This window comes from Saccopteryx leptura, chromosome 12, assembly GCF_036850995.1.
Source record: "Saccopteryx leptura isolate mSacLep1 chromosome 12, mSacLep1_pri_phased_curated, whole genome shotgun sequence".
Taxonomy (NCBI): domain Eukaryota; kingdom Metazoa; phylum Chordata; class Mammalia; order Chiroptera; family Emballonuridae; genus Saccopteryx; species Saccopteryx leptura.
Genome location: NC_089514.1, coordinates 11,423,137 through 11,450,124, shown reverse-complemented (window position 1 = coordinate 11,450,124; position 26,988 = coordinate 11,423,137). Strand labels below are relative to the sequence as shown.

General features: G+C 46.9%; 2 long non-coding RNA genes across 3 annotated transcripts; one reads left to right on the top strand and one right to left on the bottom strand.

The window, feature by feature from the left end:
- The first annotated feature begins 701 nt into the window (after positions 1 to 701).
- LOC136384261 (uncharacterized) lies at positions 702 to 26,132 on the top strand. Of its 2 annotated transcripts, XR_010747559.1 has the most exons (4): positions 702 to 813; positions 908 to 1,114; positions 18,974 to 19,017; positions 25,909 to 26,132. It is a non-coding gene; the product is annotated as an uncharacterized lncRNA (long non-coding RNA). The 2 variants fall into 2 exon arrangements; XR_010747558.1 differs by having other exon boundaries at positions 711 to 1,114.
- LOC136384260 (uncharacterized) lies at positions 20,981 to 25,633 on the bottom strand. Its single transcript, XR_010747557.1, has 3 exons — positions 24,422 to 25,633; positions 22,510 to 22,556; positions 20,981 to 21,395 (listed from the first exon to the last, which is right to left on the bottom strand). It is a non-coding gene; the product is annotated as an uncharacterized lncRNA (long non-coding RNA).
- Positions 26,133 to 26,988: the final 856 nt, after the last annotated feature.

Here is a 26,988-nt window from a genome sequence, read left to right as displayed (position 1 = left end):
TTTGCATAGGAAACAACAGTCAAGGCAGAGAGAACGAGCATCGCGTGGCGTGTTCACAGAACAGGAAGCAGGCAGCGTGGCCAGAAGAGTGGAGAGCAGTAGCGTCACATGTGGGATCCGGGTCATGGTGGGCCTCCGAGGTCGCCGTACAGACTTTGGCTTTCACTGTGAGTCAGATGGAGAGAGAGCCTTGCCAGGCCCTGAGTGGGGGAACAGCCTGTTCTGACTTCTGTGTGTTAAGAACAGTGCTGGCTGGTTTTGTTTTTGAGAATGAACCAGAGAGGGGGTGAGGGTGGAGGCAGGGAGGCCAGTCAGGAGGCCACAATGTGGCAATCCCAATAACGGAGACCGAGCCTGAGATGGTGAGAAGAAGTCAGATTCCTCAGAGTTACCAAATCATTCAATCAAGCAAAAACCCAGGTGAAAAGAAGGCTGTTTTTGAAAACAAGGAGAGTTTTTTGTAGGAACTTGTGAACGGTTATTTTTAAACTCTGAGAAACAATGCCAGCTTGGAGTGTACAATACTTATACTGACCCAACAGGAAGCATGGCAGTTGTAAAACTGGAACACATAATAAAGTCTTTGTTTTTATTCCTTACATCATTCAATTCAATGTACTCATGCAAATCAGCAAACCTTGCTAGCAAAGCCACATCACGTATGACTGTGTTCTCGTGACTGTGCTGTGTACATTCCACAACCGGTCTGACAGTATTTTAGGAACCATTGCTTCTTTGTTTTCCAAGCTGAACTTGGATTATTTTAATCCATTAGGAAATGCTAAGAAAAGGAGAAAAGGAAGCAAAAAGAACGTGTGTATTATTTGATCGTCCCTGATCCCTCTGGCGATGGACACCTTGTGATTACGAAAATTCAAGGAAAGGTGGTGTTCTTCTTTCCTTCCAGATTTTATCACCAGGATACGAAATTGGAAAGCAAAAGTGGCCAGGTGGGTCTGATGAACATCTCTAACTCACGAGAGGAGGATGAGCTGTATACCTGCTGAGGAAGGCAGACAGCCTCCATTTGGTGTTTTTATCCTCTCGGAATATCGGAGAGGAAGTGTTTGGGTGTTAGGATGGACTGGATCACAATCTTTTATGACAGGTGAGTGTGGCAGGGGGCTGAGTGTCAGTATTTACTGATTGACTCCTGTGTGCCAGCACTCTGCTCTCTTATTCACCCCTGTACCCAGTTTACAGCCTTTTAATTCAGCCTGCCTGACATTGTTTGTTATTGAGGGGCACACCGTCTGTAATGTTTTCAGTGGAAGGACGATCTTGTTTTCTGCTCAGCTACATGCTTAACGGTCTCTTATTAAGGGGACATTATTCTCAGCGGAGCCTGCTCTAAAAAGTGGACTCGGACGGTGAACTCAGTTCTGAGCCTGACAAGCGAGCCTGTAAGATCCATGTGCTCCAGCCCGCTGGGTGGCAAATTGTGCAGCCAGTATCAGACGGCGGGTAGAAAAAGCAAAATGCAAGTCTCCCTGGAGAACAATGCTGTGGATCAGTGCCATAGCTCATTCTCTCCAAAATATGTTTTGACCCTTAAGGCATTCTTATTCATTAGGATCACTGTTTTTTGGAAGTTCTAGCCTCTAAAAGACAAGGAAATGGAATACATAAACAATACTATTGTTATTTGTGGGAATTAATTAGAAATCACAAAGTTTAGTAAGGAGCCACTGCTGCAGGTCACCTGATAGTCTTTGAGAAGGAGCTCAGAGATCACCCCTGCGGGCAGGGCCTCAGACGGTAGCTTGCTTGCTAAGGCAAAAGGGACATTAACTCTCACACTGAACTTTGTCTGCACCCCGAGGTGACATCAGAAGAAAAGGAAATGTTTGTGAACCCCACATCCAAAAAAAAACAAACAACAAAAAAAAACATGGAGGGCTGCAAACTAAGGCTTCCTTATTTTTAACCATCTCAAAAAGAAATCAGACATTCCACACCGAGGATCACGGCTATAAGAACCTTAGATACACAGTCCAATTTCTCACGTTTTTTAAAATTTATTTTTATTTATTCATTTTAGAGTGGGAAGAGAGAGAAAGAGAGAGAGAGAGAGAGAGAGAGAGAGAGAGGAGCGTACGAGCAGGAAGCATCAACTCCCATATGTGCCTTGACCAGGCATGTGTGGGGCTTCAAACCGGCAACCTCAGTGTTCCAGGTCAATGCCTCATCCACTGCCACCATGGGTCAGGAGAATTTCTCACATTTTTTTGACCCTCTGATGATTCTTCGTATCCCTCCCTCTCTTACAATAAATACATGCATACACATACACACACCACACACACATACAAATTCATAACACAACCTTGATAAGAGCCTCTGAGTCTGTTTAGAGGAATGATGATGATAAGGTCCAGTCTACCCTACAGCCGGATTTGAGAAACCTCAAGGGAGAAGAAGATGGTAGCAGTGCCCGAGGTTGTCGGCGGGCTGGATCTAGGGACCCCGAACTCCATGACTTCAAAATGTATCTGAAACTCGTCTTGGAGGGCACAGACAGGTCCAGCACCTGAGAATGGCTGGCGAGGAGGAGGTGATAACCTGAACTTTTGGGGGGCCATCTCAAAGAGTATGAGAATAATTTGTCTTTTGGTTTTAAACTCCCTCCCTTGTAGGTTTCAGTACACGGGTCTTTGTAAGTGTGTCTGAATCTAAGAAGATGGCTTCATGGCAACGCACACGTTTTTCTCCTGTTGCCATGGAAACAGCACTGTGCTCATGTGTCAGGAGCTCTCTCTCTCTCTCACACACACACATACACACATACACACACACACACACACACACACACACATGCATATTGTATATTAACATATTCCCAGGGAAATGCCTTTTATGTCTTCTCCTTCTGGTGTTCTTTATACTTCTAAGAAAGACACTCAGAGCCCAAATTTTACCATCTAATTGTTATCTACCATCTCCTATGTTGACATTAAAAATTCTGATTTTTGGTTTTTCTTCAACATAATCTCTCCTGGCAGTGAAACAACCTATTATTTGCCGCTTCGCCTACCCCAGCTTTTCTCCCACTCCTGAGAGGAATGTACGGTACATCTCAATCCATTTAGTATATTAATTACAAAAGAAAAACCTTCTTCAGGTGCTACTGAGTTTCTTTAATGGGTATAGTGATACATTTTATATATTTCATCGTCTTAAATATTCCGTATCTGACATATTATTTTTAACTGGCAAGAGCCATTCTTTGGAAGAATGTTGATGAATCACAAGTTCACGTGAATAGGGGACTATAGTTATCTGGTTTAGTTCTCAATCTTTGTAAACTTGAAAAGATACTAAGGAAAATCTGAGGCAGAGAAGTCATTTATTTCAACAAGGATTTGGGGGCACCGACGGTCTGGCTATATGTGACCCAGTTCCCTCGAGGGCTGATTCTGGTTATGTGGAGGAGCTCATGACCTACCACAGGCTGGTGGATGCATGTGGTACATGCAAGTCAGGAAACGGGCCTCGGAGTTCACCACCAGCTGCGGGCTTTCACTTCAACTGAGTTAGGCTGTCGAATCGTAAGCTCTAAAATGAGCCGCTTGAACCAGACTATCGCCCATCTCCAAGATGACGCGGCTGTAGTTCCGTTTCACACCCAGGCCCAGTGAGAGGTGTGGTTGGTTAAGCAGTCTTAGTAAGACCCACAGTCCAGGCAATGACTCAGTCTGTACTGGGTGAGGTCTGACACCCCACTCCTACTCAATGCCTTGGCCCACAGGGGGGGGATGGAACTCCTACCTAAGTGTCCCCTCCAGACTGTACAGCTTCTTTCATTTGTGTCAAGTCTGATTGTCCTTGGTCATAGACGCCAAGTCATCCAGCGGCTGCATTTGTTACAGTCAAGGTCAACATCCCTGATGATCAATTCCGACTCCTAATTTTTCTGTAGTCATTGTACACAGGCTCCAAGTACTTGTAGCAATCAATCGCAGTGCCTGTCAGCCTCAGGTACAGTGCTCCCAACATGCGGACATCCTTGAAGGCTTCGTTTTTCATAAACTCAACACTGATATCCTTCGGTTGAATCTGAAGCATCTTCAAGGTCAGGCACAGAAAGGGAGTTGGTTTTATGTTGCCACCATAGATAACCAGCTACAAACAAACCTTAGCTCTGTGGCTTTATTGACTACAAGTTCAGCTTTAACTCCAAAGCACTCCCCTTTCCGGTAGTTGGACTCTTAGATTCGAGCCTGAATGACCTTCTCCACCAGGTCCTGAGAGTTGGGCGGTGGATGCGGTCTGCATCCTTCACCGTGAGGTTCGCCATCCTGGAATGTGTTCCCTTCGACTTCTGTGGGGTCCTTGTGAGTCATATCCAGGTTTTAAAAAAATACAAAACAGTGAGAAATGGAGACGGGTGGAGGAGGTGCTATTTAAATAGCGCAGATGAGCATCTTGACATCGGAAATGCCGTCTCTAAGGAACTTCCTTTTTACACAGGGAGTCGTGGATAGAATCAATGATGGCTGCTACACGTTGGTGATTTTTAAAAATTGATTTGAGGGAGAAACATTGATTTGTTGTTCCGTTCATGTATGCATCCATCGATTGAGTCTTGTATGTGCCCTGAACTGAGACTGAACCCCCAACCCTGGCAAACTGGAAGAACACTCTTGGGCTACCAGGCCAGAGCCCACTGGTCCCCTCTCAGGTAAGCAGGACCGGAGGAAGGGCTGGCTGGGGACACAACGTGAACACAGCCTGGGGTGGGGCCGTGGTGTTTGGCACGAAATCTTCTCTCCACTTTCTGTCCATGCCCAGTGAGGATGCCTGGCTCCAGCCTGGACCCTGTGGCCTCAGGAGGAGTCCAGCTGGTGCAGGTGAGAGTAACGGCAGCTCCATGGCTCCTGAGGCGGGGCCAGTGGGGAGTGGAGGGCTTGCCCCTCGCTTCGGGAAGCTTCGCCGCCAGTGAGCGGGCATCCCGCGGGCTGGAGGGCCACCTAAGCCAGAGACTGAGGAAGCTGTTCTTTGTAGACCCACTCAGTCATTGATGAATTCAGCAGATATTTACTGAGTGACTGTTCAGTGCCAGGCGTCGTTCTAAGCCCATTCTGAGCATTCCTTTCCTGCTTCCTGATGACTAAAATGCAGGCTGCTTCACCAGGGGCTGCGAGTTTGCCCCCAAATTTATAAAGAACTTACACAACTCAAAAAAAAAAAAATCCAATTCAAAAATGGGCAAAGGACCTGAATAGACACTTCTCCGAAGAGAATATACAGATTGATCAATAGATGGGAAAAGATGCTCAACAACACTAATCATCAGAGAAATGCAAATTAAAACCACCGTGAGATATCACCTCACACCTGCCAGAATGGCTGTCATCAGTAAATCAACACACAACAAGTGCTAGCCAGGATGTGGAGAAGAGGGAGCCCTCAGGCTCTGTTGGTGGCAATGCAGATTGGTGCAGCCACGGTGGAAAGCAGTATGGAGGTACCAAAAAAATTAAAAATGGAACTGCCTTATGACCCAGCAATTACCGTATACTTCTGGGAATATATCTGAAGAAATCTGAAACACTTAATTCAAAAGTATATGCACCCCTATCTTCACTGCCGTGTTATTTAGAACAGCCAAGGTCCGGAAGCAGCCCACGTGCCCATCAGTAGATGAGGGGATAAAAAAGCCGTGGCACGTCTACACAACGGAATACTACTCGGCTATAAAAAAGAAGGAAATATTGCCCTTTATAACAGCATGGATGGACCTGGAAAGTGTTATGCTAAGGGAAATAAGCCAGTCAGAGAAAGACAAATACATATGGTTTTACTCGTATGTGGAATCTAATGAACAAAATGAACGGACAGGCAAAATAGAGATGGACTCATAGAGAGCAGGCTGGCAGCTGTTTGGGGGATCGCTGGGTGGAAGGTGGAGGGATTGAGCAGAAAAGAAAAACTCATGGCCACGGATAGCAGTGTGGTAATTGCCAGGGGGAGGGCTTGGGGGGAGGTGGAGGAGGGTAATGGGGGATAGACGGTGATGGAAGGAGACTTGATTTGGGGTGGTGAGCACAGAACACAGTGTACAGATGATGTGTTATAGAGCTGTACACCTGAAGCCTACATGATTTTATTAACCAATGTCACCCCAATAAATTCAATAAAAATTTTTTTTTTACAGCGACAGAGAGAGAATCAGAGAGGGATAGATAGGGACAGACAGATGGAACAGAAAGAGATGAGAAGCATCAATCATCAATTTTTCGTTGCAACACCTTAGTTGTTCATTGATTGCTTTCTCATATGTGCCTTGACTGCGGGCCTTCAACAGACCGAGTAACCCCTTGCTCGAGCCAGCGACCTTGGGTCCAAGCTGGTGAGCTTTTTGCTCAAACCAGATGAGCCCACACTCAAGCTGGCGACCTCAGGGTCTTGAACCTGGGTCCTCTGCATCCCAGTCCGACGCTCTATCCATTGTGCCACTGCCTGGTCAGGCCAATACAAATTTTTAAAAGAATGCAGCTCTTCTGACATCAATGATGCCCAAACCCCTCACATGTTAATGAGAGAGAGAGAGAAAGAGTAGAGAAGTATGGCAGCTATTTAGCCATTTAATTAATGCACATACTGTATAACATTTTTTAGATTTTGTGACAGTGATTTTATCAATTTTTAAAATTTTGTTTGTATTTTCTAGATAAATACCCATGTTTATATCTTTAAAAATCAGAGGGAAACTTTTCTTTCAATAATTGGCTTATAGAGGGCACATTTTCTTGGAAATCAAAAAGGGTGTTCATGCTGTTGTTGTCCAGAGGGCTGCAGCAGGCAGACTTCCAGCTGCCTACTTGTTCTAGCTGTCTTCCCCACAGACTGGAGAGGGGGCTGGTGGACTGCCCTCAGACCTTAGAACAGGGGTCCCCAAACTACAGCCGCGGGCCACATGCGGCCCCCTGAGGCCATTTATCCGGCCCCCACCGCACTTCCGGAAGGGGCACCTTTTTCATTGGTGGTCAGTGAGAGGAGCATAGTTCCCATTGAAATACTGGTCAATTTGTTGATTTAAATTTACTTGTTCTTTATTTTAAATATTGTATTTGTTCCCGTTTTGTTTTTTTACTTAAAAATAAGATATGTGCAGTGTGCATAGGGATTTGTTCATAGTTTTTTTTTATACTCCAGCCCTCCAACGGTCTGAGGGACAGAGAACTGGCCCCCTATGTAAAAAGTTTGGGGACCCCTGCCTTAGAACATCAGTTCCAGCTTTAAAATAATGGCTTCTCAGTCTCTTTTCATACGCAACCCCTTTGTGGTCTTAGAGCAGTGGTCGGCAAACCGCGGCTCGTGAGCCACATGCAGCTCTTTGGCCCCTTGAGTGCGGCTCTTTGGCCAGCTTAGGAGTACCCTAATTAAGTTAATAACCATGTACCTACCTATATACTTTAAGTTTAAAAATGTGGCTCTCAAAAGAAATTTCAATCGTTGTACTGTTGATATTTGGCTCGGCTGACTAATGAGTTTGCCGACCACTGTCTTAGAGTGTTCGTAGGTGGAAAGGAAAGGATGCCCGTCTCTATCTCTGTCCTGAGGAATGCGGCGCAGGCTGTTGGAACGAGTGGCTGTGGCCAGGCCAATTCGACGGAGAGATCTGACCCCAGGGCAGTGCATAGATGCAGGCTGGCCAGGCACCTCTGTGGCTGGGATCTGCGGGAGGTCTTAGAGTAAGCCACTGAATCGTGGAGTTCTGTGGCCTGAGTGGACAGATCTGGTGTTACTTCCACAACAGTGGCTCCCCAAAGGGCCGAGTTCAGTCAGGCCTGATCTGTATAACCAATGATGGAAATAAAGCTAAACTATCACGTTGTGTGTCTGTGTGTGAGTGTGTGAATGTGCATGTTGTCACCAGCTGTTCTCTCCTCTGAGATAATGTCCTTCCTATTTTGGGGTGTTATGTTGGTGTTTTAATGTACATATAATGTTCTTCTCTATAAGTGTCCAAAGTCAGCTCGAAAACGCTGAGCTGAAGGACAACCCTGTTATTGTTTCCTAGGTCTTCTGTGACCTGGTTTTGTCAGTCAATGATTAACTTACGTCGGCTAGGAGAGATAATGCCCAGCTTTGGAAATTTACCCTGTTTCTTAACCGAAAGGACACTAACATTTCCTGAGCTTTAGACTTTGTGCCAGGACGTCCTCATATCCATTATTGTATTAAAGTCTTCTTAGTAGCTCTGCGAGGTTGGAGACATGACGTCCGTTTACGATAAGAGAAATCTAAAGCGTGGAGAAAACACGCCACTTGATCAAGCTCCTGAGCTGTGAAACAGCAAAGCCTGAATCTGAACCGAGTTTGAGCCCAAAGTCCACAGTCTTTTTTTTTTTTCCTGTATTTTTCTGAAGCCGGAAACGGGGAGAGACAGTCAGACAGACTCCTACATGCACCCGACCGGGATCCACCCGGCACGCCCACCAGGGGGCGACACTCTGCCCCTCCGGGGCGTTGCTTTGTTGCAACCAGAGCCACTCTAGCGCCTGAGGCAGAGGTGGAGGAGCCATCCCCAGTGCCCGGGCCATCTTTGCTCCAGTGGAGCCTCGGCTGCGGGAGGGGAAGAGAGAGACAGAGAGGAAGGAGAGGGGGAGGGGTGGAGAAGCAGATGGGCACTTCTCCTATGTGCCCTGGCCGGGAATCAAACCCGGGACTTCTGCACGCCAGGCCGACGCTCTACCACTGAGCCAACCGGCCAGGGCCAAGTCCACAGTCTTTTAATCTTACTTGCCTATTCCCAAACTAAAGCCACAAGACAACATATTTTCATCTGGGGTGTACTTTTGATGCCAGCGGAGGGCTGTTCGGAGACTGGCTTTCTAATCCCGAGAGCGGAAGAGAAATCATGAGGAGACTCGAGGCGTGCAGGGAGGGACTCACTGTTCACAGAGACAATCCTGGCTTGACCAGGCCTGGTTTTAACCGGGGCTTCCTCCTGTCTGCAGAGTGTGTGAGGGCATCTGAAGGGGCCCCAGTGAGACCAATTGCCCAAGTCACACTGTGGCCTTGAGTGTATTCCAGAGCTAGACATAAAAACATTCCGGACTACCTCTGCTTCAGTGTCATCTGTCCTGAGTTCTCCCTCTGTCAGTAGAACAGTTGATGTTGACTGGATTTCCTGACATGGAAACAAACCATTCATTTGCTCCCCAAAGCCAGGAGCAGGAATTGCCCTTGTATATAATATTTAGTGATATGGGAGCCCGTGTTTATGTCTATAGCCACTACCTTATTTGATCGGTGAGTTAACTGAGTAACTTTTACTATGAAGATGACAAAGAAAAGCTCATGTTGTGCATTTTCAAGATTTTCAGGTTAAGAAATCAGTTCAAGGGAAGGCCAGTCCTTTGGGCAGAATGACCAAAAAAGTCTCTAAGCCTTCGGTTGGCAAGCATTATTTACAAATGTAGCGTCCTGACCTTCCTTCCCACTCAGTAGGGCTGGGGTGGGCGCCTGGCATCAGTGTTTTAACAGAGAAGTCAGGGGACTCAGTAAAGGCACACGACCTCAGGAACACACACTGGGAAACAGTTCTAGGATCCATTTCATTCAAGGGGGATATAATTATTCACTTGCTAGAATGGAGCCTTCTCCTTTATTTTTTTTGTTTTCAACTGATAGAATAAAGGACAAGAGTTTTTTTTGTTTTTTGGGGGTTTTTTTTTGTATTTTTCTGAAGCTGGAAACAGGGAGAGACAGTCAGACAGACTCCCGCATGCGCCCGACCGGGATCCACCCGGCACACCCACCAGGGGGCGACGCTCTGCCCACCAGGGGGCGATGCTCTGCCACGACCAGAGCCATTCTAGCGCCTGGGGCAGCGGCCAAGGAGCCATCCCCAGCGCCCAGCGCCCGGGCCATCTTTGCTCCAATGGAGCCTTGGCTGCGGGAGGGGAAGAGAGAGACAGAGAGGAAGGGGGGGGGGTGGAGAAGCAGATGGGCGCTTCTCCTTATGTGCCCTGGTTGGGAACCCAACCCGGGTCCCCCGCACGCCAGGCCGACGCTCTACCGCTGAGCCAACCGGCCAGGGCCAAGAGTTTTTTTTTTAACCCTACTGCAGAAAGGGAATTGCATGGGCCCCCAGATAACAACTCTTTTTCTGCGTATGTTTCCATATAAAAAGGGTGGGGGGAGGCAAAGAGAAGAATCCTTAGCTGTGGAGAATTCCAGAAGGTTGGGGGGGGCAGTGACTAAGGAATGCTGAAGTTCCAAGAGAGGACGCCCTCACACACGGTCTTCGTAAGGACAAGGAATGTGCTGGGCCCGTCAGCACGAAGGCTACAAATCTGGGCTGAGCAGTCACCCTAATTCAAACGTCCTTTGGAATTTCCAGATGGTTTTCTGTTTTTATCACGCGGACAAGTCAGCCTATCTGGCAGACGCCGCAGGGAAACGCCACGCCCTGGCTGGCCGCCACGCTTCTCCAAGGCAACGCGTGCCGTGGGCAGGGCTGTCCTCACCAGTGCTCGGGCGCAGGGAGCCCACCTCCTTGGTCAGCACCCGGGCTGAACCCAGTTGTTAAATAGAGTGAATGGCGTCCCTAACTATACCAGCGCCCCTTGGGCAAGTTGTGACCATGGGAGTTCACGACAAGTGACGGGCATGATGGGTTCCCTGAGGAGGGCGCACAGGAACCCGAGACAAGGTGGCCGGAGGAAGAGCAGGGAGGGCATACGGCTAAAGATACTTAATATATTGTCCCTAACTAATTGGGCACACTAGGCCAGGGAGGACACAGTTTCTTTAGGAGCGTCAAGGCGGAAGGACAGGTAATGGCTCCCCGGAGCCCCGAGCTGAAACCTAGTCAGAGATCACAATCTCAGCAGCGGTCATCTGCCATGATTGATTACTGATGCCTGCCAAGGGCTCAACAAGGGGTGTGTGTGTGTGTGTGTGTGTGAGAGAGAGAGAGAGAGAGAGAGATCGGGAGAGAGAGATACTCATTAGCTCTGCTGCAGTTGACATTGAGCTACCTTTTAAACTCCTTGGCCTTTGCTGATCTTTCTTTTCAAAAAACACATAACAGCTTTTTCTTTCTCCTCATGAATATACATGGCCATCTACATGCTGCTTGAATAAGAGATTTATAGGAGTTTAGGCAGAATCTCTCAGAGGTATCTGGGCTAATGAGCAGTAAATGCCACTCAGCATATGTCTCTAAAAGCACGAACAGGGAAACCCCTACAAGTTGACTTTGCCTGTATAGTCACTTACTCTTTTTGCAGCAGATGTCCAATGCGGCGGGTCCGCCCATGCCCTGGGACCAACTGTCACCCTCGGATCCCCTGAAGTGGATCATGGCTGTGGTTGGATTTACAACATTTGTCCCTGGGCTTTACAAAGAACACATGGTAATTAATATGAGTTATGACTGAAATCTCCAGCACCTTCCATTGTGACTGAGCTCTCTAGAAACATCTGTACCACTTACTGGTGCTGATGTTCCCTTGCGTTCAGCTGAATAAATGGGAAATAGTACAGACTGGGCACTCACCTTGCCGGCTTACTGCTCCTCTGCCTGGCTGGCTTTTGGCCATTTTTAATAAAATCAAATTTCCTTCTATATTAAATCATCCTGTCTTCAGGGACACTCTCCTTTCTAGAAGGTGTGTTTTCATTGGAAAACACTACCAAATTTTCTAACACCGAAGAGTTTGCTTTGTAGTTTGACCTGAAAGTTTTGTGCTTTGTGCTCTTTTTGGGGGTTGGTGTACTTATGGCGCTAGGTTGTTCTAGTCAGGGTTCTCCAGATAAACAGAACAAATAGGATGTTGGGCAAATAAGTTTGTAAAATGTGATTTTTATGTTTGCTCACTCTGTTAAAAATGGCTCTGCCGCCCTGGCCGGTTGGCTCAGCGGTAGAGCGTTGGCCTGGCGTGCGGGGGACCCGGGTTCGATTCCCGGCCAGGGCACATAGGAGAAGCGCCCATTTGCTTCTCCACCCCCCCCCCCTCCTTCCTCTCTGTCTCTCTCTTCCCCTCCTGCAGCCAAGGCTCCATTGGAGCAAAGATGGCCCGGGCGCAGGGGATGGCTCCTTGGCCTCTGCCCCAGGCGCTAGAGTGGCTCTGGTTGCAGCAGAGCGACACCCCGGAGGGGCAGAGCATCGCCCCCTGGTGAGCAGAGCATCGCCTCTGGTGGGCGTGCCGGGTGGATCCCGGTCGGGCGCATGCGGGAGTCTGTCTGACTGTCTCTCCCCGTTTCCAGCTTCAGAAAAATACAAAAAAAAATGGCTCTGCCCACGTGAATGATGCTGCCCAGGTGAAACTGCTAATTATCTTCCTGTTTGGGAAGGGCCATTGTTATGCTAATGTTTGCTGGAGGAGGTGTCTTTGTGGGCCCAGGTCGTGTTTTAGAAGGAGGAAGAAGGGGAGGAAGAAGGAAGCCGCGGAGATGGCAGGGTATTGAAGGAGAAGCCAGTTTGTGCAGAAAGGAGAAGGGAGAAGTTGTGCAGATGGGGAACCAGAGGAGACTGGTGGGGCCTTTGATTCTGGGAAAACCCGAATGAGTCAGTGGCTTTGTGAGCTCTGAATGAGTGGGTTTTGGAGTCCTGTGTGTGTTTTTACTCGCCTGCTGGGTGCGAGGCTAGAATAAAGGCATGGCCCGCCAGTATTTGGCTCCACAGTTTCTTTACCATCTGCTCGAATCTAATGCATGTGCATTGCTGTGACGGCCACGGCTACTGGCCATACATAGGATATATATAGATATATCTTTTCTATCTCTATATCTATATCTATCTATCTATCTATCTATCTATCTATCTATCTATCTATCATCTATCTATTTATACGTGTCGAAAGCCGCACAATCTGCTGCCTGAAACTGGACAACCAGGAAAGCTAGTGGTGTCATTCAGTTTGAGTCTGAAGGCTAAAGCACTATGGGTGATGTCCGAGGGCAGGAGAAGATGATGTCCCAGCTCACGCATAGAAGGAGTCCTCCCTTCCTCCACCTCTTTGCTCTATTCAAGCCCTCAGTGGGCTGGGTGACACCCACCTGCATTGGTGGGCCATCTCCTTCACTCAGCCTATAGATTCAAATGCTAATCTTTTCCAGATACACACCCTCCACAGACACACCTAGAAATGTTTTACCAGCTGCCTGGGCATCCCTTAGCCCAGTCAAGTGGATACATAAAAATTAGCCATCGCATGAGTTGAGAACATAAAGCCTTAAAAATGGTTAAGATTTAGAGAAATCATGGTATTTTTTTTAGTTTTCAAAAGAGCAATGAGTAATTTGATTGGTAGTGCTAACTGTAGGAAAATGTCACTGGGAAATCCTGTGGGGAAACACAGAGGAAACAGCATCAGGATGGGGAGATGATAGTTTGGGGCCATGTGACCTGTTTTCTGATCAGTGAATGGTCAATTCTGCTTCTTGAGTTGTCAGTATAACTTAGAAGTTCAAGAGCCACATCTGACTTCAAACAAATCCTAACACACCACTTATTAGCAGTGTGACCTTGAGATAATGATTTAATTTCTCTAAGCTTCAGTTTTGTCAGTTGTGAAATGGAAGAAGAAATAGTTTTATGTTTTCAAAGCATCACCTTTTGTTTTCATTGATTTCGCTGTTGTGGCAAAAGCATTATACATACGCCGAAATGTTCTAACTGGGCTGTTACCAAGTTACGTCTGAATACAAACCAAGGCGTCAGGATTTGAGGCTGGAAAACACACTCTCAACGTAAGTGCTTAAAGCCGCCATCTTTCTGGACAAGGAAAAGCTCTCACGGTTGAAAGTGAGACTCGGGGGAGCTGGGGTAAATTCAGATGTTTTCCTGTAATTTTCTGATCACGTTCACACCAGACTTAAACACTACTAGGAGAATGAAGCAGGGAAACCGCCTCCCCAGCCAACTGCTATCACTCTGTCTCCGGCAGCCACTGCTAACCTCTGGGAGAGAGCCGTCTACAGTTGCCTTCAGGTACTCCGTCCTGTGCCGTCTCCCACATGCAGCGAGCCTCCCGGCTTCTGCCGCCACCACTCTAAAAAGAGCAACAATGATGGATGCTCTCCTGTCAGGGATGATGTCAGGGGTCATCGTTCTCTAACCGTGTGAGAGTGCTGAGTGAGTGAACTGATGATCTTCACACCCTGAGCCTTCTCCTCCTCTGGCATGTCCTCTCTCCTGGTTGCCCTCCTATCGCTCTGACTTCCTCCAACTTCCCTGGTTCCTCTTCTTCCTTTTAGCATTATTGCCTCTAATGACATCATCTACAGCTCCAATCTCCACCTGTGACTGTCCTGAGCTGTAATGGCTGGCTGGACACTTGACATCGACACTAGTATCTAGCAAATCTCTCCCGCTGGGCGTGCCTCAGGCTGTACAGACTGTTGCCCCGAACCTGCTCCTCTTGTTCTCCTTAGTCCCCCCCCCCACCCCCCAGCCTAGCTATGCTCCGTAGACCAGCAGCTGAGTCAGTCGGTATTCTCTCTCCCTGTCTCCATATTCAACCCATTACACTTCTGACAAAAGCATTCGGAGATATCTCTCCTCTTCCTGACTGTCTTCCTGATTGTAGGCAACCCTTTCTTTCCAATCCAGTTTGCTACTGGAGTTTTCTCTGTAACACACAGATCTGATCAGCGTCGGGCCTCAGAGGTCTCCCGAAGGGAGGTCCCTGTTAGCCCTCAACAATGCAGGGGTTTTTTTTGTTTGTTTTTTTTTTTGTATTTTTCTGAAGCTGGAAACGGGGAGAGACAGTCAGACAGACTTCCGCATGCTCCCGACTGGGATCTACCTGGCACGCCCACCAGGGGCGACGCTCTGCCCACCAGGGGACGATGCTCTGCCCCTCCGGGGCGTCGCTCTGCCGTGACCAGAGCCATTCTAGCGCCTGGGGCAGAGGCCAAGGAGCCATCCCCAGCGCCCGGGCCATCTTTGCTCCAATGAAGCCTTGGCTGCGGGAGGGGAAGAGAGAGACAGAGAGGAAGGAGGGGCAGGGTAGAGAAGCAGATGGGTGCTTCTCCTATGTGCCCTGGCCGGGAATCGAACCTGGGTCCCCCGCACACCAGGCCGACGCTCTACCGCTGAGCCAACCAGCCAGGGCCAACAATGCAGTTTTATGTTGGCTGTTCCGTTATTCCATCTGGTTAGCACATCCTTTTATTCTCAAAAGCCACCCATTTAGAGGATGGATTATGCAGTCATCCTACCACGGTTAACAAAATGAAATCCAAACCCTTTGATCTGGTTTACCTTCTTCTGGCCCCAGGCTAACTTTCTCTCTCCACCTTCTTCCCCCTGGCCACCTGCCATTCCCCAAACGTACCGAGCTGCTTCCCGTCTCCTCCTCCTTGTCTGTGCTGTTCTCTCTTCCCGAACACCTTTACCTCCACCCCCCACTTCCCACTTCTCACCTCCGCCTTCACCTTCACTGCCCAGCCCAGATAGCACCTGGGCAGTGGCACATCGGGTCCTGCCGCCTCCCCCCTCCCCACTCCACCCCCCCCCCCCCCCCAGAGCCCAGCTGTGATCCCATAGCAAATTGTTCACACCTCTGTTACAGGCCCTGCTTTGGATGTGGCACAACACCTGGCACATGGCAGGCCTTCAAAAGCATTTTGAAAGAGAGGTTTTAAAGAAGCATGAAACCGCGAGTATTTTCTCTGGCTCTGATCAGAATTAAGAGCTTTTATCCTCCATATGGGTCTTGCTTGAGAAAACCCAGCCTGTCAGAGCCAAGTGCATTTCTCCTTCCTCTGTAGAGTCATAAGGAGAATAATGACTGCTGCCCGACTCTCCGATGCGGCCTCGAGAGGGTGATAAAAAGAAGTCCTGCTGTCCAAGTAGAACATGTTGAAATGAAGAGTGAGAGGAGCCTGCCCATCTCCCGTCATCTGTCCCCATAGCCTGGGGCGTGCGGAGGATGGGGGCAGGGGAGTCTGAGATCTGGCAGGTGGTTAAATAGAGAGTGCACCTTCGGGAGGCCAGAATGAATGATCTCAATAGAAATGAAACTAATTACAAGATTAACCATTTTTTTTTTGAACAGGCACATGGGTCATATACTGCGCTAAAAATTTTACATACCACTTCTTTCTGAAAAGCCGATCTCGTAAGATGGACGGACGTTGTGATTTCCCATTTTACATTTGAGGAAACTGAAGCTCAGAGAGGTTGCGTAATTCACCAAGGGCACAAAGCTAGTAAGTGGACGGGGGTACATAATCAGAATACTAATTATGCATATGTATGCTCCAGGGTCTCTATGAAGTAGGCTGCTTGGCCCTTACAACCACCCTATGAGTTAAGATACTGTTACCTCTCTGTTATCAGACGGAGAAGCCTTTAAGTAACCAGTCCAAGGTCACATAGCTAGTAAGAAACTGTGCTAGTCAGCTAATTCCAGAAACCACATGGCTGGTCATTCCATTACCTTCTCTGTCTTCCAGGTCTGTTTGAGTTGGCTCTCTGAGCTCATTCTCCATAGCTAGCATCCATCAAGTATTCTTCCCTTACTCATCAAAGTGTAGTCTGTGGACCAACAGAGTCAGTATCACCTAGAAGTGTGTTAGGAAGACTCTTGAGCTCTACTGCAGCTCCAGGGAATCAGAATCAGAACAGACCAGGTCCTGGTCTGAACCAGGGGGTCTCAATCTTGTCTGCAGGTTGAACTTCCCTGGGGAGCTTTAAAGATTCCTGATGCCTGGGCCGCACTGACAGAATTCTACATTAACTGTCTGAGTGCGGTCTGGCTATTGGGCTTTTAAAGGCTTCCCAGGGGATTCTGGTGCGACACCGGTCCTGAAAACCACTGCTTGAAGCAAAGATAGCCGCTGGTTCCTTCCTTCCTTCACTCATTCCCTCCTTCTGTGCACCTGACCTCGCAGAAGTACAAGCACAGCTTGCTGGAGAGATGGACAAACAAACAATTCTAGTATCGTAGAATAAGCAGCGTGAAAATCATTATCCCAAGGACCAGGGAAGATCCAGAGGCAGGCCTGACGTCCGGGTCTGCAGGAAGAATTCAAGGCAGCGTGCTCACAGAAACTCCATTAACCCCAAGGATGAGTAGGAGCTCTCTTGGATTCGTGAGAGGGATGGTGAGCTGGTGCGGGTGAGTTCTGTGTGGACTATGAAAGTGAGATGCATACAATTCTAGGCTGTAACATATGATAGAGATCATTTAATGAATCCACTGGTTTCCTGACTTCTTTGTCTTGCTCACATTCAGAGAAACATTTTTTATGTCAGCCCAGAATAGATAGAAAATTTCATGAAATGCTTACCTTCGCTACATGTGATGCACTTGGACTTTTCTAGTCTCTCAGTACTCTTTCTTGAGAAAAAAAGAAATCCTGGTCATATTTAACTGACCCACTAACGGATCACAACCCCCAGTTTGAAAGACCTGACTTAATCCCTTTGATGTTCACAGAAGAAACAGTAACCCAGAATAACTAAACTTGGCCTGGAAGAGGAAAGAAAAAATGTGTTCAGATTCCCAGGTGCAGGATTGGGGTTAGAAACAAAGAAAGCCTTTCTGTGGTATTGGTTGTTGGATTGTTCAGAAGCATGTGCCCTTCCCGGAAGTCCCACCCACTTTCTAGGTGGCGGAGGCAGAGCTCTATAAAGAAGGCAATGTGGTGAGTTAACAACTGAGGTGTCCAGGTGCTTTCTAGACCCACTGAAATATCCTGGATGGATCAATAATATGGAGCAGGAATTTCCAGGTTAGCTAGGTTTGGGGAGGGCCTACCTGGGACGGAAACCTTTTATACTTTTGTCTAATATACCGGACTCCCAGCCATTCTGATAGGCACCCTCCCCACTTCAAGGTCAAAATTCCAGCTGACAGTAAGCCCTATTGTTCTGGTTATTGGGGGGCATATTCTATCACTTCAGACCGGAAAATCAAAGGTGAGAACCACTGATCTCGCTAGCAATGGTTCCCCACCTCTGAGGTTTCGGAGACCAAGGAAAATTCAAAGTGAGTTCAGGAATCAATAGCAGGGTGCCAACATTTCATTGTCCCAAATAACAAAAATTTAAAAACCCCAAATAAACAAAAAAGCAAATCTCCCCAAATCTACTGTCAAAAGAGTAGAAAGGACATAATCTTAAACTAAAGTCTTATAGATTGGATACATTTAGCTTTAAGAAAATTTTAATTCTAGTAAACATCTATAACATAAAATTTATCCTTTTAACCATTTTTAAAGTTTCAGTAGTTATCACTATAATCAAACATTATGCAACCAATCTCCAGAACTCTTTGCACCTTGCAAAACACACCATACTCATTAACGACAAGTCCCTAGTTCCCTCTTCCCCCAGCCCCTGGCAACCACATTCTACTTCCTGTCTCCATGAATTTCACTTCTCTGTGTCCCTCATACAAGTATGATACAATTGTACAGTGTTTGTCTTTTTGTGACTGGCTTATATCACGTAAACTAATGTCTTCAAGATTCATCCGTGTTGTAGGTAGCATGTCAGAATTGCCTTGCTTGTAAAGTCTGATGAATATTCCATTATGTGTCTAGATCACATTCTGTTTACCCCATTCATCTGTTCACGGACACAGGTTGCTTCCACGTTTTTTGTTTTTTGTTTTTTTGGTTTTTTTTAAATTATTGATTTTAATTTTTAAATTTTATCTATCTATTTATTTATTTATTTATTTATTTTTTACAGAGACAGAGAGTGAGTCGAGAGAGGGATAGACAGGGACAGACAGACAGGAATGGAGAGAGATGAGAAACATCAATCATTAATTTCTCATTGTGCATTGCGACACCTTAGTTGTTCATTGATTGCTTTCTCATATGTGCCTTGACCGTGGGCCTTCAGCAGACCAAGTAACCCCTTGCTTGAGCCAGAGACCTTGGGTCCAAGCTCAAACCAGATGAGTCTGCACTCAAGCTGGCGACCTCGGAGTCTCGAACCTGGGTCCTTCCGCATCCCAGTCCGACACTCTATTCACCGCCACCTCCTGGTCAGGCTGTTTCCACGTTTTGGCTGTTGTGAATAATGCTGCTATGAACGTGAGTGTACAAATATCTGTTTAAGTCCCTGCTTTTCACTCATTTTGGGTACATACCAGAGGTGGGATTGCTGGGTCATGTGGTAGTAACTGTATGCCTACTCTTTTGAGGAACCATCATACTGTTAATATTTAGCTTTCCATAGACATAAGAAAAGCATTGACTTCATTGTCCTAATTTTTCTTATTTCACTGTGAACACTTCATCACAGACTGGTGTTGGTCCATAGATCGGCGCCTGGAATTACTGTTCCAACAGGGTATACGCTTCTTCCTGAGGCTATTCACGCTTCACATGGATTCTTTAGATGTTGCCTAACAAGAAAGATAATTCTTTTAAATCACAAAATATCCATTAAGCAGTTTAGAAAGTTACACAAAAGCCATTAGCTTGATTGTCCTAAATATGAAAAACAAGACAGTTTCTGTTATTCAATTTATCAAGCCAGCGGCCATCCCAAGTTTGGCTATGGGTCACTGTCATTCTAGTATTGTGACTTGAAGGTAACAGACATGATTTCCCTTGCTTACAGAAACCCTAGGGGAGACGGCCTGGCTTCCCAGAATCTCATTTCTCTGAAGTTCCTGTGTATCAAGCTAAGTAAATTTTCTTTCTTTTAAGTTCTTTGTGAGCTCCAGAAGAAATTCTTTTGTTATTGAGATTCATGAGCTATTATCAAATAACTTTCATTCAGTAGAAAAAAAAATCCTGCTATATTAAAATGAAATTCTAATTGTAGCTGTCATACTCCTCATTAATACTGGTCTTGACAATATTTTTCATGCCTTTATCCAATTCTTGGTGGAGGTGAAGAGAGCAAACTTATTACTCGTACGCCATCTGTCAAAAGATGTACCGGAAAAACCATATAGACGTTCATCTGAACGTTTAATTGAAATGTTATGTTTTACTGAAGAAATTACAGATTTCTTCTGTTTCCTCCCTGGAATCGCCATGAATCACTATTTCAACAGATGATACATTCTAAAAAGTAACAAATATCATTACCAAACCTATGAATCTGCTGTTTGCACAGGCCACGTGTGAAGTTCCTTCCTATTTATCCTTTCCTTTTGTGCTCAACTCACAGACGCAACTGAATTCTGGAAATGTTTTTTTTTAATCTCTCTCATATTTCTGACATCAAAACCGAGGAAGACATGCCTTATGGAGTGTTTATTTTTTTTCTTACCCTTTCTTAGCTGAATCCGAGTACTTTTAGGGCAGCACATTTTATTTTCCCATCTGTATGATGTGCTTGAAGCTGGGTATTTATTTATGTGTCATAAAAGAAAATGTTGTAAATGCATGGAGAAAAACGCATGGCATTGCACAATCGGATTATTTTATGCTGTTTCGGTTCTGCTGGTCTCAGTGAGAAGGCTGTCAGAGAGGTTTGGGCATTAGTGTTCTAGAATTTAATATTTATATATCTGCTCTTCATTGGCACATTTTGCCCAGGGGATCGACATGAAAATGGATCTGCCTCCAATTATTGATACGACCTCTAGAATCTTCTTCCATTCCTACTGTTTCTGCTGCGGGTCAGCCTCTCATTTTTTTTTTTTTTTTATTTTATTTTATTTTCTGAAGCTGGAAATGGGGAGAGACAGTCAGACAGACTCCCGCATACGCCCGACAGGGATCTACCCAGCACGCCCACCAGGGGCGACGCTCTGCCCACCAGGGGGCGATGCTCTGCCCCTCCGGGGCGTTGCTCTGCCGCGACCAGAGCCTCTCTAGCGCCTGGGGCAGAGGCCACAGAGCCATCCCCAGTGCCCGGGCCATCTTTGCTCCCATGGAGCCTTGGCTGCAGGAGGGGAAGAGAGAGACAGAGAGGAAGAGGGGGGTGGAGAAGCAAATGGGCGCTTCTCCTTATGTGCCCTAGTCGGGAATCGAACCCGGGACTTCTGCACGCCAGGACGACGCTCTACCGCTGAGCCAACTGGCCAAGGCTTTTTTTAAATTTTTTATTGTGGTATAACATACATAACATAAAATTCACTATTTTAAGAACTGTTACGTGTACAGCTCAGTGGCTTTAAGTACATTCATATGGTTGCATGGTTGGGCAAACCCTTCAGCAAACAACAGCCTTCAAAGCCCAGCTTTGCTTCTAATTTTGCCCCCGTTCGGGAAGGAATTAGAAATCTTCTGTCTGTCGACTTATTTGCACCATGCACAAAGCAGAAAAAAGGAAAAATGGAAGGGGCGCTCTTTGCTGTTTCTTCTGTGCTTTGGGCGTCCTGGCTGGTGAGAATGGAAGGCAGGTGAGGTTCTAGGGGCACAGAAGGGTGAGGGCCTGCGGCACCTGTTCCGTCCCCGGAGCAGGTCAGTCCTTGCTCAGGACACCGCAGCTACAGTGACCGCTCTGTGAACTAGAAAACATACATGTTCTTAGACTCATTTGGCATTCAAGTGTCTGGCCACCGGGAGCACAGAAAGGGTTTTAGAAGTACGATCTCTCGCTTTAAAGTGCGCATTAATCATCATTTCAAAAAATTAAGAGGCAAGCGTTTTAGATGGTTGGACTTTGCACCAGAACACACAAGCATAAAGATGCCCGACCAGCCAGCCGTGGCTGCACCCGGAACAGCTGAGGTCACCTTGGCTGCAGTCCTGAGCCCCCTTGGGAGTGGTGGTTAGGGGCGTTTGGGGGAGGGGGAGGGGCATCACAGAGGAGGAGCCCACTGATGCAAACTGCTTCAGGTTCCCAGCCTTTGGCAGTGCGGTTTTGTATCACTAGATGTCAGTGTGGACTTTCCCAACTGCCACCTCGTGTCCTGTGCAGGGGATGTACCAGACATCACCCCGCGGCCCTTCTGCAGGTCCTAGCATAACACAGGGCTATTTCCGGAGACATCATTTCACCAAAAAGACAGTAGATATTTTGACTTTCTGGAGTTCTTTTAAAACACGGAAACCCTGAGCCAAAGACTGCTGGGTGGTTTTTTTTGTTGTTGTTTTGTTTTTGTATTTTTCTGAAGCTGGAAACGGGGAGAGACAGTCAGAGAGACTCCTGCATGCACCCGACCGGGATCCACCAGGCACGCCCACCAGGGGCGATGCTCTGCCCACCAGGGGGCGATGCTCTGCCCCTCCGGGGCATCGCTCTGTTGCGACCAGAGCCACTCTAGCGCCTGGGGCAGAGGCCAAGGAGCCATCCCCAGCGCCCGGGCCATCTTTGCTCCAATGGAGCCTCGGCTGCAGGAGGGGAAGAGAGAGACAGAGAGGAAGGAGAGGGGGAGGGGTGGAGAAGCAGATGGGCACTTCTCCTGTGTGCCCTGGCCGGGAATCGAACCCGGGACTTCTGCACGCCAGGCCAATGCTCTACCACTGAGCCAACCGGCCAGGGCCAAGACTGCTGTTTTTAATGTGGTGACATTCTAATCCACTCGGGAGGCAGCATACAGGCTGTTTGGGGCAGGTCACGGGAAGTCCCACCTGGCACTTTGGGTCTTTTAAAAGCAGTTTGTTACCTCGACTACCTACCTGTCATGCCCGCCTTCAGGAAACCATGGTGGCCTATGTGTCCATGCCTCCAGGGTGAGCCAAGAAGCCAAGAAAAAATATGTGCATGGTTAGCAACGTGAGGATTTCATGGCCATGATTACAGTTGCTTTATTTTGTTTTGTTTCTGAGGTAGCTTGTAATCAGGGGACTTCTGCAATCTTAAAGAACAGTCAGTAAATTCGTTTCCTATTGCTGCTCTAACTAATTACCACCAACTTAGTTCCTTAAAACAACATAAATTCATTCTCTTAACAGTTCTAGCAGTCAGAAATCTGGAATGGGTCTCCCTGGGCTAAAATGAAGATGTCAGCAGGGCTGTGTTCCTCTCGGAGGCTCTCAGAAATCATCTATTTCCCTGTCTTTCTAGCTTCTAGAAGCTACCGGCATTCCTTGGCTTCCTGGCTTCCTTCTATCTTCAAAGCCAAGAACAGCCAATCGACTCCTTCTCGTCCTCTGTCCTTCGCTGCTCTGCCTCTGTCTCTCCTCTTCCCTCTTTCCCTTGTAAAGGAATTTGTAATTACACTGGGCCCGCTCAGATAATCCAGGACAATCTCTGTATGTCAAGACCTTTGATTTACATCTTCAAAGCCCCTCTTGCCTTGTAAGGTAACTTATTCACTCACAGGTTCCAGGCCAGATTTGATGAGGGCATGGCCAGCCTCAGGTGGGCATTTTTCTGCCTAGCACAGTCATTACCGTATTTCCCCGTGTATAAGACAATCCCATGTATAAGATGCACCTTAATTTGGGGGCCTGAAATTTGAAAAGAGAAGTGTATTACATAAAGTTATTGAACTCAAGTTTTATTCATCATAAAATTCATACCACTCCTCATCCATGTGAAAAAGCGGGAAATGCAAGTGAGTAATCTACAACCACTGTATAAGACGCGCCCAGTTTTTAGACCCCAAATTTTTAAAAAAAAGGTGCATCTTATATGTGGAGAAATATGGTATATTTGAAAAATAATATATGATGCAATGTTTGAGGTACTGATCTTTTTAATAGGCTAATTCAGCATAGTAGAAAGCTGCTGTTTTTTGTTTGTTTGTTTGTTTTTATTCATTTTAGAAAGGAGAGAGAGAGAGAAGGGGGAGGAGCAGGAAGCATCAACTCCCATATGTTCCTTGACCAGGCAAGCCCAGGATTTCGAACCGGCGACCTCAGTATTTCCAGGTCGACGCTTTATCCACTGCGCCACCACGGGTCAGGCCGAAAGCTGCTGTTTGTACAGTAGACTGTGTTGGAAAATAGCAAGGCCTGAACTTCCTTTGCGCCTGGAATGTTCACAATGAAGAAAAAGAAATTGGCCACACCCGGCATGAGCATTTGGTTGCTCTCCAATGACTGTGCACAGCACTAACGCTGCTGCTCCCTGTGTCTCCCCATTTCAAGATGTCTGTCCTAGGAACAGCACCAGAGGACACACAAGGAGCAGGAGACATGGCCCCAGCGCTGAGAGGCATTGTGCAGAACGGCAGCCCCTGCTCTGAGAAACCTGGCGAGGGCGACCTGTTCATCCCTCCCTGCAACTCCAACATGGCACTGGATGCGCAGAGCCCATAGGACCGAACCCCACGCCTCACCACACCTAATAGCTGGTTTCGTTCTGTGTTGTAAAGCTGAATTCATCTCCCCGCTTGTGAATCTGCTGTACCTCAGCCCCCCAAGTCTTCTGCTTCACTGTGCTTGCCTCCCTCCTATCAGTAAATTCTCCCCTAATTCCTGCCTGGGATCCTTCTAGAGACTGTAAATATAGTCACGCGACTTCCTGTTTATGAAAGTGGTTCCCGTCTGCCTCCTGGATTAATTCCAACCCCGTAAGCCAGAGCACCAGGCCAGCTGGACCCCGCCACACCTGCTTTTCCAGCCTGTCTGCCCTCCTCCTCACCTCGGACCCTTCATTCCAGCTGTCATGAGCCGTGTGCAGCTCTCCAGATGCTCAGTGCTCTCTCCTGCTTCCTGCTCCCTCCGCCTGGAATGCTGGTGGCTGCTTTGGCCAACCCTCTCAAGGCTCAGCTCAGTGTCTCTTCTGGGAATGCGTCCTTGTCTGACACCCAACCCCCATCCTTGCCCTCAGCTCCAGCATGCATTTGCTACACTGCATTTGATCATCTTGTTATTTATATCTATGTCCCTGTATAGGCTCTAAGGTTTTTGAAGGCAGGGACCCTGTTTGGTTTAACTGTATCCCCAGAGCTAAGCACAGGGCCTGGCACATTACAACTTCTTAGTCACCTTTTGTTTAAGGAATGGAAACATCTCCAGTGTGGGTCCCAAGGTGTCCTGATGGTTCCACACATTGGGGTTGACCCCGTTCAGGGCTATGTGCCGAAACCCACTGGGTTTAAACCCGTATTCCTAGTGTGTAGCCAGAATCCAGCTCGTTTCTGGGAAACAGGATGTGGCAACTTGAACAGTAGCTCTGATGGCTCAATCCTCTCTTGTTGAGGGGGATAGTCCTACAACCAGGGGCTAAGCATTTCCAACCTATGCTTCACCTGAGGGCAGGTATCAATCAGCAGCAACTGGAAGGGAAGGGAACTGGTCCCCTAAGGGGGACCATCCCGGCTGCAAAGTGTAGAAGATAGCAAATTTAACACCGAGACAGACTGATTGTGATAATGACAGCCTGGAGGGTCCGTAGTGACTCAGGACAGGTGTTGTCACTGCTGCCCCTCGCAATCCACAGGAGTCACTTGCTGTGTCCGGTGTGCAGATTGTCTCGGGTCTTTAGAAGCAGACACGGTAAAGAGTTAAAAGTAAAACAGAAACAGACTTTGCGAGGCTTATGCAATCAAGGCCTAAAATAAGGGCCTGGCCGTCATTGGGGCTTTCCTCTACCTCTGGGGGAAGAGGTGGTCAGGGAAAATGTTTTATAGTACCTTCTAGCCATTCATGTAGAACCACAGTGATTTAAACAAGTGACAGGAGGCAGGGAAGGAGGTGCCTAGTGCTGGAGGGTTGGAGGAGGGACCGCGTGTGTTATACAGCGAGAGCTATTGTTTTCCTCCAAGCTGTTCACTTCTGTAGGCCGGGAACATCCCCATGACACCTTTCCACTAGATTTTATGTCTTTTCAACAGTCTGACCCTAATACAGATCCGGATTCCTTTATTCCACTGTGTGTGGGGTCTGAGAGATTTCTTCATAAAGAAGGAAAAGCATCGGGGTTGTGGTGGTTTTGTATTAGGGATTTAAAATGAGGGCTGTTAAAGAGATGTGTGTGTGTGTGTGTGCGTGTGTGCATGTGTGTGTTATTAAAAATTGTCTGTGAGCCAAAGTGGATAGTGAGAATAGAGCATAATATAAATATTTAAGTTCTTATTAATATTCCATACCGTTTTGATAAGCAAGGATTGTTATTTTTGTTAGCAGGTGCTGACACTGTGTCTCGAGTTGTTTTCAGAGAGGAAAATGATGACGGAATCGATGCTTGACAGAGCTCGGGGACCTGGTCACCGACGAACATAAGACGCTCTCACAACACATTAAATCCTATTCAGGGCCCCGAAGACTCCTTAGTGAAAGTGTAATTTAACTACCCTGTAGAATCGAGAGAAATTTTAAGAAGCTTTAATATTAGAGATTTCAAATCGCTAGTCCCTGGTCTCTTAATGACAATTACACGTCATATATATGCATATATACACATATACATGCATCTATCCCCTGGTAGAAACGGTAGAAAGATGTGGGTTTGTCATCATGACTTGTCATATTGTCATTAAGATTAGTGATGTACATACTTATTAACAAACTACTGCTAAACAGTTATTAACAGTAAATCCTTAATTGTGGATAATGCATTAAATTTACACAAAATGATAAAAATCAATGTCGGTGAGTACCAGTATATATTATATTAAGCGTCACAATTCACAAACTGCCAGAGGTTGTAATCATTATGCAAATGATTACAACCTGCTGGGGATAATAACATTGAAATGAAAATCCGTGTCTCTATTAACACATTTCAAAGTATTTTCAAACACATACTGGGTCTTTTGAGACTCAACTGCTCTGTGAGACTGGTCTTAAGGTAGTCTGCATTTTACAGAGAAAACAGGTATAGCCAGCCAGGTGAAGTGGCTTGCCCTAAACCCCTCAGCCAGTGCTGGACAGAGCCAGGCCCCACCCCTGGCCAGAGCTCCCCCACTCCATGGTGTGCGTTTCCAGTCCTGTCGTGATCGGCTCCCTCCTCTGGAAGATAGGCATGATTGATTCAAGAATCAATGAGAGTCAAGAAAAGAATTTGACTTACTCGTGACAGAAAAATAAGTGTTCCATACATTATTCAAATTATTGATGTTCTCTGAGAAGTGATCCAACACTGTGTTTTCCTGAGTATTCCTCCAAACTAACTTTAGTTTTAGAATTTAAGATACAAGTGTCTGATGACCATGCAAGTCCAAACCAGTGTGTTCTGTAGGATGTATTAAGATAAACTTTAATGTT